This window comes from Procambarus clarkii, chromosome 63, assembly GCF_040958095.1.
Source record: "Procambarus clarkii isolate CNS0578487 chromosome 63, FALCON_Pclarkii_2.0, whole genome shotgun sequence".
In the NCBI taxonomy this organism is placed as follows: Eukaryota; Metazoa; Arthropoda; class Malacostraca; order Decapoda; family Cambaridae; genus Procambarus; species Procambarus clarkii.
Genome location: NC_091212.1, coordinates 2,554,627 through 2,568,855, shown reverse-complemented (window position 1 = coordinate 2,568,855; position 14,229 = coordinate 2,554,627). Strand labels below are relative to the sequence as shown.

General features: G+C 40.8%; 1 long non-coding RNA gene across 1 annotated transcript in view; it reads right to left on the bottom strand.

Moving 5' to 3' along the window:
- Nucleotides 1-2,352, bottom strand: part of LOC138354426 (uncharacterized) — a 5,478-nt gene extending 3,126 nt beyond the window's left edge. Inside the window, exons 1-2 of the long non-coding RNA XR_011223556.1 lie at nucleotides 2,277-2,352; nucleotides 558-664 (exon numbers count right to left, since the gene is read on the bottom strand). This is a non-coding gene — a long non-coding RNA (uncharacterized lncRNA). The remainder of the gene's footprint in view (nucleotides 1-557; nucleotides 665-2,276) is intronic.
- Between the last annotated feature and the right edge of the window lie 11,877 nt (nucleotides 2,353-14,229).

Genomic DNA, 14,229 nt, shown 5'->3' with positions numbered 1-14,229 from the left:
ATATATATATATATATATATATATATATATATATATATATATATATATATATATATATATATATATATGTCGTACCTAGTAGCCAGAACTCGCTTCTCAGCCTACTATGCAAGGCCCGATTTGCCTAATAAGCCAAGTTTTCATGAATTAATTGTTTTTCGACTACCTAACCTACCTAACCTAACCTAACTTTCTCTACTACCTAACCTAACCTAACCTATAAAGATAGGTTAGGTTAGGTTAGGTAGGGTTGGTTAGGTTCGGTCATATATCTACGTTAATTTTAACTCCAATAAAAAAACATTAACCTCATACATAATGAAATGGGTAGCTTTATCATTTCATAAGAAAAAAATTATAGAAAATATATTAATTCAGGAAAACTTGGCTTATTAGGCAAATTTGGCCTTGCATAGTAGGCTGAGAAGTGCGTTCTGGCTACTAGGTACGACATATATATATATATATATATATATATATATATATATATATATATATATATATATATATATATCGGACAATTAGGAAAAAAAAAAAAAAAATTTAAATTATTTTACCTTGTACCTAGATCCACCAGGCCTGTTTGGTCTATGTTTCAGTACTTGAGAAATCTGGAAGGTCACATCCTCCTCCTCAACTTGTGGATGTGCGTTGATAGATGATTCTGTAAAATTAAGTTATTTATATAATAATAAATTCAGTATAACAATAATATTCTGTAAAATTAAAAGTAATTTATACATCAATCAGATAAAACTCTCCAGAGATGGTGATACACAACATATAAAGGACAAGTTTCAGAACAAAATATGCATTTAGGAATAAGGTTTTGTACATGTAGGTAGCACATGAGAAAATAAGTGGAAGGTGATCAAGTTTATATTAACATGTTAATGGCTTTGTTAAGGCTTTGCAAGAATGAAAAAATATTAATAATATAATATCACCTACCAATTAATTGTACATCATTTATAAGTCAATTATTTGCATTATTATTATTCAATACTAATGATATAAAAATGCATTTTTTGAAATTTTGAAATTGAAATTTTGAAAATTTTGAAATTGTTCACAATTTTTGTTACACCAAAGTTGGAGTATGCAGCAGTTGTATGGTGCCCATATCTTAGAAAGCATATCAACAAACTGGAAACGGTGCAGAGACATGCCACTAAGTGGCCTTAACTAAATGCCATTAAATATGCCAAATATACTACATAAATATACATACTACACATGCACAATAATTGTCCTGGGACCTCTGATATTCCTAATATAATATATAGGGCCATCAACACACCTCCAGCTAGGGCCACCAACACACCTCCAGGGCCATCAACACGCCTCCAGGGCCATCAACACAACACCACCATCAACACACCTCCAGGGCCATCAACACAACACCACCATCAACACACCTCCAGGGCCATCAACACAACACCACCATCAACACACCTCCAGGGCCATCAACACAACACCACCATCAACACACCTCCAGGGCCATCAACACAACACCACCATCAACACACCTCCAGGGCCATCAACACAACACCACCATCAACACACCTCCAGGGCCATCAACACAACACCACCATCAACACACCTCCAGGGCCATCAACACAACACCACCATCAACACACCTCCAGGGCCATCAACACAACACCACCATCAACACACCTCCAGGGCCATCAACACAACACCACCATCAACACACCTCCAGGGCCATCAACACAACACCACCATCAACACACCTCCAGGGCCATCAACACAACACCACCATCAACACACCTCCAGGGCCATCAACACAACACCACCATCAACACACCTCCAGGGCCATCAACACAACACCACCATCAACACACCTCCAGGGCCATCAACACAACACCACCATCAACACACCTCCAGGGCCATCAACACAACACCACCATCAACACACCTCCAGGGCCATCAACACAACACCACCATCAACACACCTCCAGGGCCATCAACACAACACCACCATCAACACACCTCCAGGGCCATCAACACAACACCACCATCAACACACCTCCAGGGCCATCAACACACCTCCAGGGCCATCAACACAACACCACCATCAACACACCTCCAGGGCCATCAACACAACACCACCATCAACACACCATCCAGCCAGGGCCATCAACACGCCTCCAGGCCATCAACACGCCTCCAGGGCCATCAACACACCATCCAGCCTACCACCACAAGCTTATATATATACTACACATGTCTAAGAGCAAATAAAAGAAAACAGTTACCTTAACTATTGAAGATGCAGCAGGATTTTGTGGATAAGCCAGCAGCCGTCCCTCTCGACACGGTTTTAAAATGGCGGCGACTACCACAACATGCAACGAGCCTAAAGAATGTCCAGCGCTAGCATTATCTAAACGCTATTATATATTATCAAGCAATACGGAAATCTAAAATAAAAAAAATGATACAAATAATTGTATTAAATATTTATTTGCAATTACAATACCTCGGGAATATATTTTTGCGTTAGCAAAACATATTAAGTTCGTATTTAGTTTAACTCATTTAAATTCTTTACAAATAATAACCTGATTTTACCTGATGGCCATTAACATTAATGTTTTATGTTGATACATTTCATACCCTTATTATTTCAATATCTTTCTTTATTATGCACCCCATACCCATCCCGTGGGCGGTGGTGTAAAGGATTACAGAGGCACATAATGGGTTCAGGAACTGAACTCTCTAGTTTGTTTAGCTAAGCAAATAACAATTTTTGACGCTAGTTACAAAATTATTAATGTTATATATACATGTACACACTCTCATACATACATGTACATATATATATATATATATATATACGTATACATATATACATACACATGCATATTTATAATCACCCACACAAATACACACATCAATAATCTCTGTGTCACTTATTTTATACATGTTCTTGTAGAACATTCTATTGCGAACACATTGGGCGCTGCCCAATAAACTCGCCCCTCGGGGCAAAATTATTTTTTTTTTTTTAATCTTGGTGGAACATAAAATGGCCGCCTGTGTTTATGCTGTCGTCAGATGGCGCTGTGACGTCACAGATGAGGGAAGCACGTACTGCGCATTAATGCCTCGATCCCTCGTTATTTATTTATTTTATTTATTTATATATATACAAGAACGTACATTGGGGGGTTAAGACACAACATAGAGCTTAAGTTAGAATTATAATCTTGTAAAACCACTAGCTTGCATATATAGAGTTTCGGGCAAGTCCTTAAACTAATCTTTGAGCAAATTCTTAAACAGAGTTTTAGAGAAATAATTAAATGTAAAATTGATAAAAAGTGTTTAACAGGTACATTACAGCTTTACTTTACAAGTACAGATGATTTTAAGTAGGATAATTACAGTAAAATTGTCAAAAAATTGTTTACAGGTACGATGCAAGAATTTGACACAAAAGCAGATCAGAACAATACACAATAATGAACAAGGAATCCTAAGTACAATTAGGAAAACATCTCAGGGTTATACATTGGATTACTGAAGCACAATATGAGGATCATTACAAATAGTAATGCAGTAGAATATGCACTCATATTCTATTATTAAGTTAATATTAAGTTCCTTCCTCATGTTAAGTATCTTTGTGGTACTAGGGACATCCAAGGATTATCTTCAAGGCTTCGTTCTGCAAGTTTTCAAGCCCTTTAAGCTTTCTTTCAGTCATCAAGGCAAGCAGAGATGCAACATAATCCACTAGCTCCTTTATGAACTGGCGTTACTCTTGCGTTTTTAAGGATATCAGGGAATGTATGACACTCAAGGGATTTGTTGAACAGCAGAGCTATAGGTGGTGCAAGGGCATATGGGAGGCGCTCTTGTATACAATGGATGGGATTTCACTGATGTTCCCAGCTTTGGTTTTTAGTGAATGTATGATGGACACAACATCTGACGGGCTGACTGGTGAGAGGAGAAGAGAGTTTGGATAGCTGCCTGAGAGATATGTGTTGATATGTGTCTGAGTCTGTGGGATTTTACTTGCAAGGTTAGCACCAATCGATGAAAAGAAGCTATTAAATTCATTCGCCATTTCTAAGTCAGATGACAGTGTAAGGCCATCCTTAGAGAGTGTTATCTGGTTGTGGGAGTGTTGTTTAGTTCCCAGGATGTTAGAGATGGTATTCCATGTGCTTTTCATGTTGCCTTTTGCTTCTTTGAATCTAGTCTCATAATATGAAAGTTTTGCTTTTCTTATGATACTGGTAAGCACTGACGAGTACCTTTTAACTACTTCCATTGGAATTAGGCCACTCCTAAATTTCTTTTCGTATTCATGTTTTTTTGTTGATTGATTTAATTATGCCACTTGTGAGCCACGGGTTATTTTTTCTTTTATCAGTTACTTGTTTGGTAAGGAGGGGACAGTGAGTGTTGTAGAGGCTTAGAGTTTTGTAGAGAAAGAGGTTAGTTGATGAGTTTATATCCTGTGAATTATTAAATTCAGATTCCCAGTTAATATTGTGAAGTGCATTAGAGAGATTGCCTAAAGCTGATTCACTATGTAGCCTGAATGAAAGTTTTTTGGTTTCTGGTGGTGATGTGTCAATGTTTGCTATGAGGAAAGTAGGATAGTGGTCAGTTGTTCTGTCATAAATTACCCCAGATGTAAGGGGAGCTGTTATATTAGTCCAAAGGTGATCCAGGGTAGTGGCAGATGTTTGAGTGACTCGGGTGGGCTTGGTGATTGTGGGGATTAGCATACAGGAGTGCATGCTGTTACGGAAATAACTTGAGGGTTGTTTTCAACATTCAATAAAGAAATTCTGGAGGGCTTCTGTGCAAGGGTTAGGATGAGCTAGCCTAAGCATTTTTATACCAATTTGACAGTTATTTTCAGTAACACGATAAACAACGCTCGGAATATTAAGTTCCTTTCTCATATTAAGTATCTTTGTGGTACGAGGGCACCCAAGGATTATCCTCACGGCTTCGTTCTGCAATTTTTCAAACCCTCCAAGCTTTCTTTCAGGATGCCTTAAAGTTAGTTTAGTTCATTTATTATGCATCCCATACCCATCTTGTGGGCGGTAGTGGAAAGGGTTGCAGAGGCACATAATGGGCTCAGGGACTGAACCCCACAATTCATTTAGCTAAGCAAGTTACAATCTTGATGAGCTAGTTACAAAATTCAGTATAAGTCGTCACATCAACAATGGGTTCGAGATCGATCACAAGTACAGTTTCTAAATTAAGCAACTGACATATGTGGAGAGCTAGTGTCACAATTGATATGTTTGTCCTGCACACCGCCCCCCATCCAGTGGGCAGCGGTGGATAGGTTACAATCACTTTGTTACTACTTACAGTTAGCAAACTGGGGATATTTGGCTAAAATTTCTGGTACCAGATAATTTTGAATGAAATATTGACACATCGTTGGTACATTGGTTATAAAATTGTCTCTGAATTCACTATCACATAGTGACGGAGGGTGTGCGAATAATTTTGTTGACAGTTAACATTTGGTCAGGTCTACATCGGCAGATAATGAGAATTCCCAGAAATACTTGTAACCGAGTCTAAGCCGAGCAGTAGTAACATCTAGAAGTCTGCTGATTTTATTGGATGAACCATAGATGTGTCGCTCCTCTTGCATAATAGTATTGAACGAAAGTTAATCTCCCCAAACAATTTCGCGTTTTGAGCAAGTTACCCCTCCACTCTCTCCATTTTTTTTTGGACATTCCCTGGTAGTGTGCGGAAATACTGAAAAGTGTATACTCTTTTCAACTTTGTCACCTTAATTCTCGTCCTATGTCTTTCATTTTGGTATCAATGCGTTCGCAATAGAATTCCCAACAGAACTATGTGCATATAATGTCAAAGACAGCAGCGCGCTCCACCCGCCGACAAGATGAATGTAGGCCAAGGGTACCAGAAAAAGAAAGCTGAGCGTGATAATACTGAAAAGTGTATACCCTTTTCAACTTTGTTACCTCAATTCTCATCCTAGGTTTTTCAATTTAGCATCAATGTGTTCGCAATAGAATTCTCTACAGGACTAAAGGCATATAAACTCCAAAAGCCCGGCTTACCATCCGCAACAAACAGAGAAAGCGAGAGCGTGTTACCAGGGAGCGCACAAGAGCGATAAAATGTATACACTCTTTTCATTCTGGTCACCTCAATTGTCATCCTAGGTCTTTCATTTTGGTATCAATGTGTTCGCAATAGAATTTCCAACCGGAATTTATGCATGAAATGTCAAAAACAGCAGCGTGCTCCACCCGCTGACGTGATGAAAGCACGGCGGACCATCCACACAAAACAGAGAAAGTGAGAGAAAGTAACCTGGGAGCACTCTAGTGCAATGTAATGTGAACACACTTTTCACTTTGGTTACCTCAATTCTCGTCATATGTCTTTCATTTTGGTATCAATGTGTTCGCAATTGTATCTGCTGGCATTTTACCCTTTGCTTGGATCTGAAGGGTTTTAGGCTCACCACGATGCAATCTGATAGTACCACACGTGTATATACCTATCTTCAAGCAGCAATTCACTCATTCAAACCGACTTATAATGGTTATCCATATATAAATGGTAATCTTTGTTCTACCTGTTAACCTGTCATATGAAGAAAGATTGTCAAAGCTTATATTACATTCTCTAGAAAAGCAAAGAATTAGGAGTGATATATGGTAGAGGTGCACAATGGGATGAATGGACATAACAAAGGGGACATTAATGGGGTATTAAAAGTAGCAACACAAGACAGAACTCGAAACAAAGTGTAAAAATTGGAAAAATTTAGATTTAGGAAAGAACTGTATGAGTAAATACACTGGGTTTGTACCTTAAGGTTCATGTATGCAATATTACAGAGTTCCAGTTAACTCCCATGCATGCAATTAATTTATGTTATGTTTATGTTTTTTATGTTAAAATGTTTTTGTTGATTTGTTTGTATATTTTCATAAGTAAAGCATGCTTACCGTCTAATCCAAGTTTTATGATAACTTTACAATGTTTAAAACATAAAGTTCAATATATATTCTGGTTTTCACACAGGAATTATACGTTAATATAACATCATAATAACGTAATGATGTCGTGTAAATAACGTTATACTGACGTCATATAAATGTTATATTTATGTTATAAGAACGTAAATTGGATAGCTTTACAGAAAGTAAACAAAAAAAACTAAATGTTGACTGAAAATTATTTATTCTTAAATATAAAGCATGAAAACATTATAATACCATAGCATTTACTATTATTTTTAAATTTTTACATAAATCTTAAAAAACTGTGTCATAAGAATATATGTTTTTAGTTATATCCTTTGGTTTTAAGAATGTCAGATATACGTATTTATGTCAAAAGTTACAGTATTACCTTTGTGGAACCATTTAAAAACGTCCACAAACGTTCTGTGTTTGCTGGGTATTAGTCTGATTGGCAATTATATTATCCTGACTGTCAATTTATATAAAAAAATGATATCAAAGAGATATTTATGTTGTGGTGCTTGTGGGTTCTATTACGTCTATCAATGGAGAGTTTCAGATCAGGGTTAGCATTTAGGAACAAGGTTTTGTACTTGTAAATAGCACAAGAGAATGTGTAGAGCGAGTGTATATGTAGCATGTTCAAGGATTTTAAACAGAGAGGTAGGGTGTTGTTTGAAGACAGTTTTATTGTTATGATAGCAGATTTTTGTTGGGTGATGATGGGCTTGAGGTAGTTTGCAGTGGATGAATGAACCCCATGCATAGATACTGTATGTTGAGATACCACCCCTAATTTACAAAAAAAGCCTCTAGATTTTTAGCTCCAGCCATTGCATTGCTCTACAACAAATTATTTGAACTCCAACCTTTCCTGATATTTTGAGAAAAAAAGCAAGAGTAACCTTAGTCCATAAAAGCAGCAATCTCACTGAAGTCAACAATTATAGACCAATATCAATTCTGCCGATTTTGTCTAAATTATTTTAAAGTTAATTTACACGCAGCCTTACTCCTATTTATACTTACTTCTTCCCATAATGGCTTCAGGCGCAAAAAAGGACCAATCATGCTCAGTTTATTTATTTATTTATTTATGCATATACAAGAATGTGAGGATACAATTATGGTAATTACAGTCTTGTAAAGCCACTAGCACGCGCAGCGTTTCGGGCAGGTCCTTAATCTAAGAAAATTTTAAGGAGGTAAATACTTGCAAAATTTATAGACAAAAAAATGATAAGATTACATGGAATGAAAAAAAAAAAAAAAAAAAATGAGAGAAAATTATAGGTACAGTATATTAAAGCACATAGGTAGCTATGATTGATTGCAATGACAGCTTAAAATGGTAGTTGACAACAAATTGGTAGGCACAATACAGCAGAAACAATATAAGATTGATTGCAATGACAGCTTGAATGGTAGTTGACAAAAATTGGTAGTCACAATACAGCATATGGCTAGCACATAAAAGAAGACAGCAATGAACACAATGATAAGGTTGTTTGATATTACATAAAAATTAGGAGATTGGGTACCACTAGGTACAGAGCAAATTTAAAGCTCAGTGTAGGAAACTAAATAGATGAAGTTAGGTACTTTTTGGTTTTGCTTTTAAATAAGGCAAAAGTTTTACAGTTTTTCAATTCACTAGGGAGTGAGTTCCATAGACTAGGTCCCTTAATTTGCATAGAGTGTTTACACAGATTAAGTTTGACCCTGGGGATATCAAAGAGATATTTATTTCTGGTGTGGTGATAATGGGTCCTATTACATCTGTCCAGGGAGAGTTTCAGAGCATGGTTTGCATTTAAGAACAGGGTTTTGTAAATGTAGTTGACACAAGAGAATGTGTGGAGGGAGTTAATATTTAGCAAGTTTAGAGATTTAAACAAGGGAGCTGAGTGTTGTCTGAAAGCAGAGTTAGTTATTATTCTGATAGCAGATTTTTGCTGTGTGATGATGGGCTTAAGGTGGTTTGCAGTGGTAGTCCCCCATGCACAGATACCATAATTAAGATAGGGGTAGATTAGTGCATAATATAGTGAGAGGAGAGCAGAGTTAGGAACATAATATCTGATTTTGGAGAGTATACCAACTGTCTTAGAGACTTTCTTAGTTATGTGTTGAATGTGGGTGCTGAAGTTGAGTCTCTTGTCTAGGAATAGGCCAAGAAACTTGCCATCATTTTTATTACTGATGTTAATGTTGTCTATCTGTAGCTGATTAATTGATTGTAGTTAGTATGATTAATTTAATTTATGCAGCCCTTGGAAAACTTATTCATTTATTTGTTGACCTACATAAGACGTTTTGACACTGTAAACACATTAACTTTCTTAATTGCAACATTACGGAGTAAGAGGTCACTCCCTCCAATACCTACAATCTTACCTCATGCAGTGACAGGCTCCAGTATGTCTCTGTGAATGATTCCAATTTTCCCACTCTACCCATAAACACTGGTGTCTCACCGGGCAGTATTCTTCACCCTCTCGTCTTTTTCATCTCTCCCTCCCTTTCCAGCCTGTTGCCATCGTGAGGGGGCTTGGTTGGCAGATGCTAGAGTGTGATGCCCCATGGGACAGTGTCCTCTGTCCTTTTGAAGCCTTATGGTCCTGCTGCCTTCTTCACTAATTGTGCTGAATGCTTTTTCCTACTAAGTTTAATTTTTCCTTCCCAATTCTCCTTTTTAATTGCTATTTCCCAGCGACTTTTTGCTATTCTTGATCATTCGTTTAGATGTCATCTTCTGTTTTGACACTGGGTGTTAGGTGAGGCACAGTCTCGCAAGTAAAACTGTGGTACCCGAAATTGTTGAGCAAAGGGACACTTTTATTGTCACTCTTTTTCTTCGTTGCTGAGCCCAATCTTGATCGACTGATGGTTCTTAAAGTGGTGATTGCAGGGCATATATCCACGATGCACCCCTGGGGGGGGGGACACGTCTTATCGGGTGTCCTATCCTCTAATTGTGGCGCTATGGTGGGTATGGGGGCTTGTTTGTTGATGAAATGATTACCTGTTCATTTACATGCTGATATCTGACACTTATTTTTAACTTCTCAAATGTGGGGTGGGAGACCAGGGCCCCGAGTCGGACTGTGATGGAAAGCCGGGCTCTGTAGCCCCTGCTACATTGGGCCCAGACTGGACTACTCCCTCGCTCCCCTTCCTCTTCTGTGGTTGGGTCGAGCCCCAAGCCCCCTGTGGTGACTACCTCGTCCCCTAGAACGACTCCATCTCTCATTGTGACTACTGCACCTTATGACCCCCCCCCTCTCTCTTTCTAGGGGGTTCTCACCACCGTCCCCGCCATGGCCGCTCTCGCATGCTTCCTTCCCATACCAATTCGTACCATGCCTTGTTTGTTCTTGCTACGTGGACTAAGTCAAAATCAAATCAAATCAAATGTTTATTTAGGTAAGATACATACATACAAGAGATTTTACAAAGAGTGATGGATTTATAGATAGGGCTAGTACATACAATGCCTAAAGCCACTATTACGCAAAGCGTTTCGGGCATGAAAAACTTAAATGACTAAAGCTTAATACTAATTGAGCATAAAGAATAAAATGAGTTGAGAACGAATAAAAAAAAAGAGATAAAAAGGGGGAACATGGCTGGAAAAGCAGCACAAATACAATTCGGTCGGCAAACAGCGTCATTTAAAAAAAACACATTGGTTGACAATAGAGGGGTAAGGTAGGTTACAGGGAATTTATTAGGTATAGCTTTGTTTTTATCTTAAACTGGTTGAGAGAGGTACAGTCTTTAACATGGTTGGGAAGGTCATTTCACATTCTAGGTCCCTTGATACTTTGACCTCCATCATTTAGATTCTACTGCTGACAATTTCTCCCTCCATAGGGACCTTGTTGGTTCAGTAGATGCCTCTGTTACTTTTAACCCCACCCATCTCGGTACGCATGTTGTTGCTGCTTCTTCTCGGGATGCAGCTGTCCACTTGGCGACTTTGTCCTGCATTGAGGTGACTCCCCCCTGTTGGGGTCTCCAAGAATGCTCAGTTAAGTGCCAGTGTTGGCACTGTTCTCCTCCGACACCATGTTGCAACCGGTATTAGGAACCTCAAGGACTGCCACGAGGATATTAAACATGTCCTCGAGGCCCAAGGCCATTCTGTTCTCCAGGTTTACACGTTCATGACCCCCTCGTGTCTGTCGCCATCTGTCCCTTCGGCTTGTGAAAATTACCTTTGATGGTTGGACACTTCCGCCCTCTGTTATTCTTGCTGGTGCCAGATGCTCCATTCAGGAGTACATACCCTCTTCTCGGCTTTGTAATAAGTGCTGGAAGTTCGGACATGGTGCCCTCAAATGCTCCAGTATTCTCTCTCTCTCTCTCTCTCTGCCCTATGTGTGGGAACGAAGGTCATTCTAAGTCGGAGTGCACTTCTCCCCAGGCTCGCGGCCTCAATTGCGGTGATGCCCACCCTACCTTCTCTCGAGCGTGTATCCATTACAAACTTGAGGCAGCCGTCCTCAACATGAAGCACTGGGAACGTTTGTCATTTCCTGAGGTGAGGCGCCAAGTTCACCATCCCCCTCCTCCCCCTTTCGCTGGGGTTTCTTACGCTCACGTGTTGCGCTCTTCCTCTCCTCGTCCTTCCCACCTTCCTCAGTCTCAACAGTTTCCAGGCCTTAGACCCAGATACGCCCACCGCCTGCTCCCCTGTTCCTTTACATTCTGACCCGAAGGGTCCCCCCTCCTGGTTCTCTGTCTGGGGTTCCCCTTCTTTCTACCCAGTTTGCCATGTCTCCTGTGTCTTCTTTCTCATCTCCCTTTGATCCTCCTTCCCATCCTTCTCCTCTGTCTCTTAGCTCTCCACGCCGCCTGTCAGTGCGAGCTGATATCCATCCTTCTCCTAGCGATCATCGTGTTGTTCGCTTTCGTTCTTCTTCTGTTTAGACATTTGAGTCTGTTGCCCAGTATGTTGCTGCTGGAACATCTGCCTCTCTGAGTCAGAAGCAAAAGCCTGGCTTATCTTCTTCCTCCTCCCCGACTGGTAAGAAAGCTTCACTTTCATCCTCGCCCCTACCTCTGACTCTATCGCTCCACCCCTCCCATTTCGGTGGTCGAGCCCCCTGTTCCTGCTGTGGAGGTTTCTTTGGCCCCCGCTACCCTCTCGGTTCCTGCCCTTGCTGAGGTGTGCTCCCCTGTTTCTGCCCCTCCTGCTGTCCTTGAAAGTCCCTCTCGGTTGCCTCCTCCTCTGGTCCCTGCTCATCTGCCTCTGGTCTGTCTTCCCACTCCCTTCCCTCCATCCTTACTCAGTTTACCCATGCCCACTATCCCTGACTTCGCTGACCCTGATCCTGTTCCTGTACTTCTTTGACATGCTGTGTTCCTTTTTAACCTTTGTTTCTTCATTGTTCTCTGTTCCTGTCCTTTCTCTTTTTGTCGATGTCTATTCTTCAATGGAATATTCGTGGATATTACACCAATTTCCATAAACTCCAACTTTTGATTTCACAGTTTTCGCTCCTTTGTGTCCGTCTCCAGGAGCCGATGCTTGGTGCTCATCCTGGTCGCTTCCGTGATTATTCCTTTCTCTCCCCCTGACCCCCCCTTCAGATTTTGCTGGGGCCAATAACTTTTCTGCTTTTGATTCGTTCTGATGTTCCCTTCATCCCATTACTTTTTCCATCACCTCTCCAATGTTCTGTTGCCCGTGTCTTTGTGCGTAAATGGTACACAGTTTGTTCCATTTATCTCCCCCCCAAATGTGCCCCTTTCTCTTCCCAATCTTAAACACCTAGTGGACTCCTTGCCAGAGTCTGTGCTCCTGCTGGATGATTTCAGTTGTCGACATACCCTCTGGGGTGATGTTCTGACAAGCACCCGGGGTCGCCTTCTTGAACCGCTCATCCTCTCTTCTTCCCTGTCTCTGAGGAATTCTGATGAGCCCACTCATTTGGACTCTTGGACTGCACCCTTTCCTGTCTTGATTTTTTCTTTGCTCGTTGTCTCTTTACTTGAATTTCACATGGCAGGTTCTTGATGACTTCCATGGCAGTGACCATTTCCCCATCCTTGTTACCTTTTTTCTTTTCACCCTGCCCTCTCCTTCCCTAGGTGGCGGTTTGCCGAGGCTGACTGGCATCAATTTACCCTCTGTGCTACTCTCTCCGACCTCTCCATTTTGCTTCTCCCTCGCTCCCTCGTCCTTTTTCATGACACCATCTCCATTGCTGCCCTCCACTCTTTTCCTCGCTCTACCTCTCAGGAAACATGGAAGTGCGTTCCCTGGTGGAATGTGGACTGTGCTTGGGCTGTCTGCTATAAGCGTGCAGCCTGGAAGAGACACCACCGCCGGCAGATGGCTGATTTTTGTCTTTTGTTTCAGAAGGCGAGTTCAGTGGTCCGTAGGACCATCTGTACAGGTAAACGTGAGTGTTGGAGGTTTTATGTTTCCACTATTACGTCCGAAAATACTCTGGAGGGGTATCCGCAAGATAGTCGGCAAGTTTGCTTCTGATGTCTCGCCGGTCCTCCACCTCCGTGGTACTCTTGTGGTGGACCCATTGCACGTTGCGACCGAACTGGGTTCCCACTTTTCGTCTGTTAGCTCTGGTTCTCATCTTCCTTAATCTTTCCTTCTTCGTAAGCCTGTTCTTGAATCTCGTCCTTTAGATTTCTGCACTCATCTCAGCCTTCCCTATAACGATCCCTTCTCTCTGAACTTAAGTCTGCCCGGTCCCTCTGTGGTTCTATGGCAGTGGGTTCCGATGGCATTCATTATGAGATGCTTCACCATCTCCATCTGTGCATGTCTCGGTATTTACTGAGTCTGTATAATCGGGTCTGAGAGTCGTCTTCAGTACCTGAGGACTGGCTTGATGCCGTTGTCCTCCCCGTCCTCCCTGTTATGTTTCCAGGGTCTCTCGGGACATTCCCTAAGGACTTCCACCCTATTGCCCTCATGAGTTGTCTACAAACTCTTTTGAACGTATGGTTAACGTTTGTCTGATGTGGTTTTTAGAACACTCACCACCTCTCCCCTTCTTAATTTGGTTTTCACAAGTGCCGCAGCACAACATGTCCTGGCAAACTTAGAGGTCTATATTTGTACTGTTTTTGCTGCGAAGACCTCTGTTGTTGCCGCCTTCTTTGACTTGGGAAAGGCTTACGGCACCACCTGGAGATATCATATTCTGTCACAACTTCATTCATCTTGCCTTCG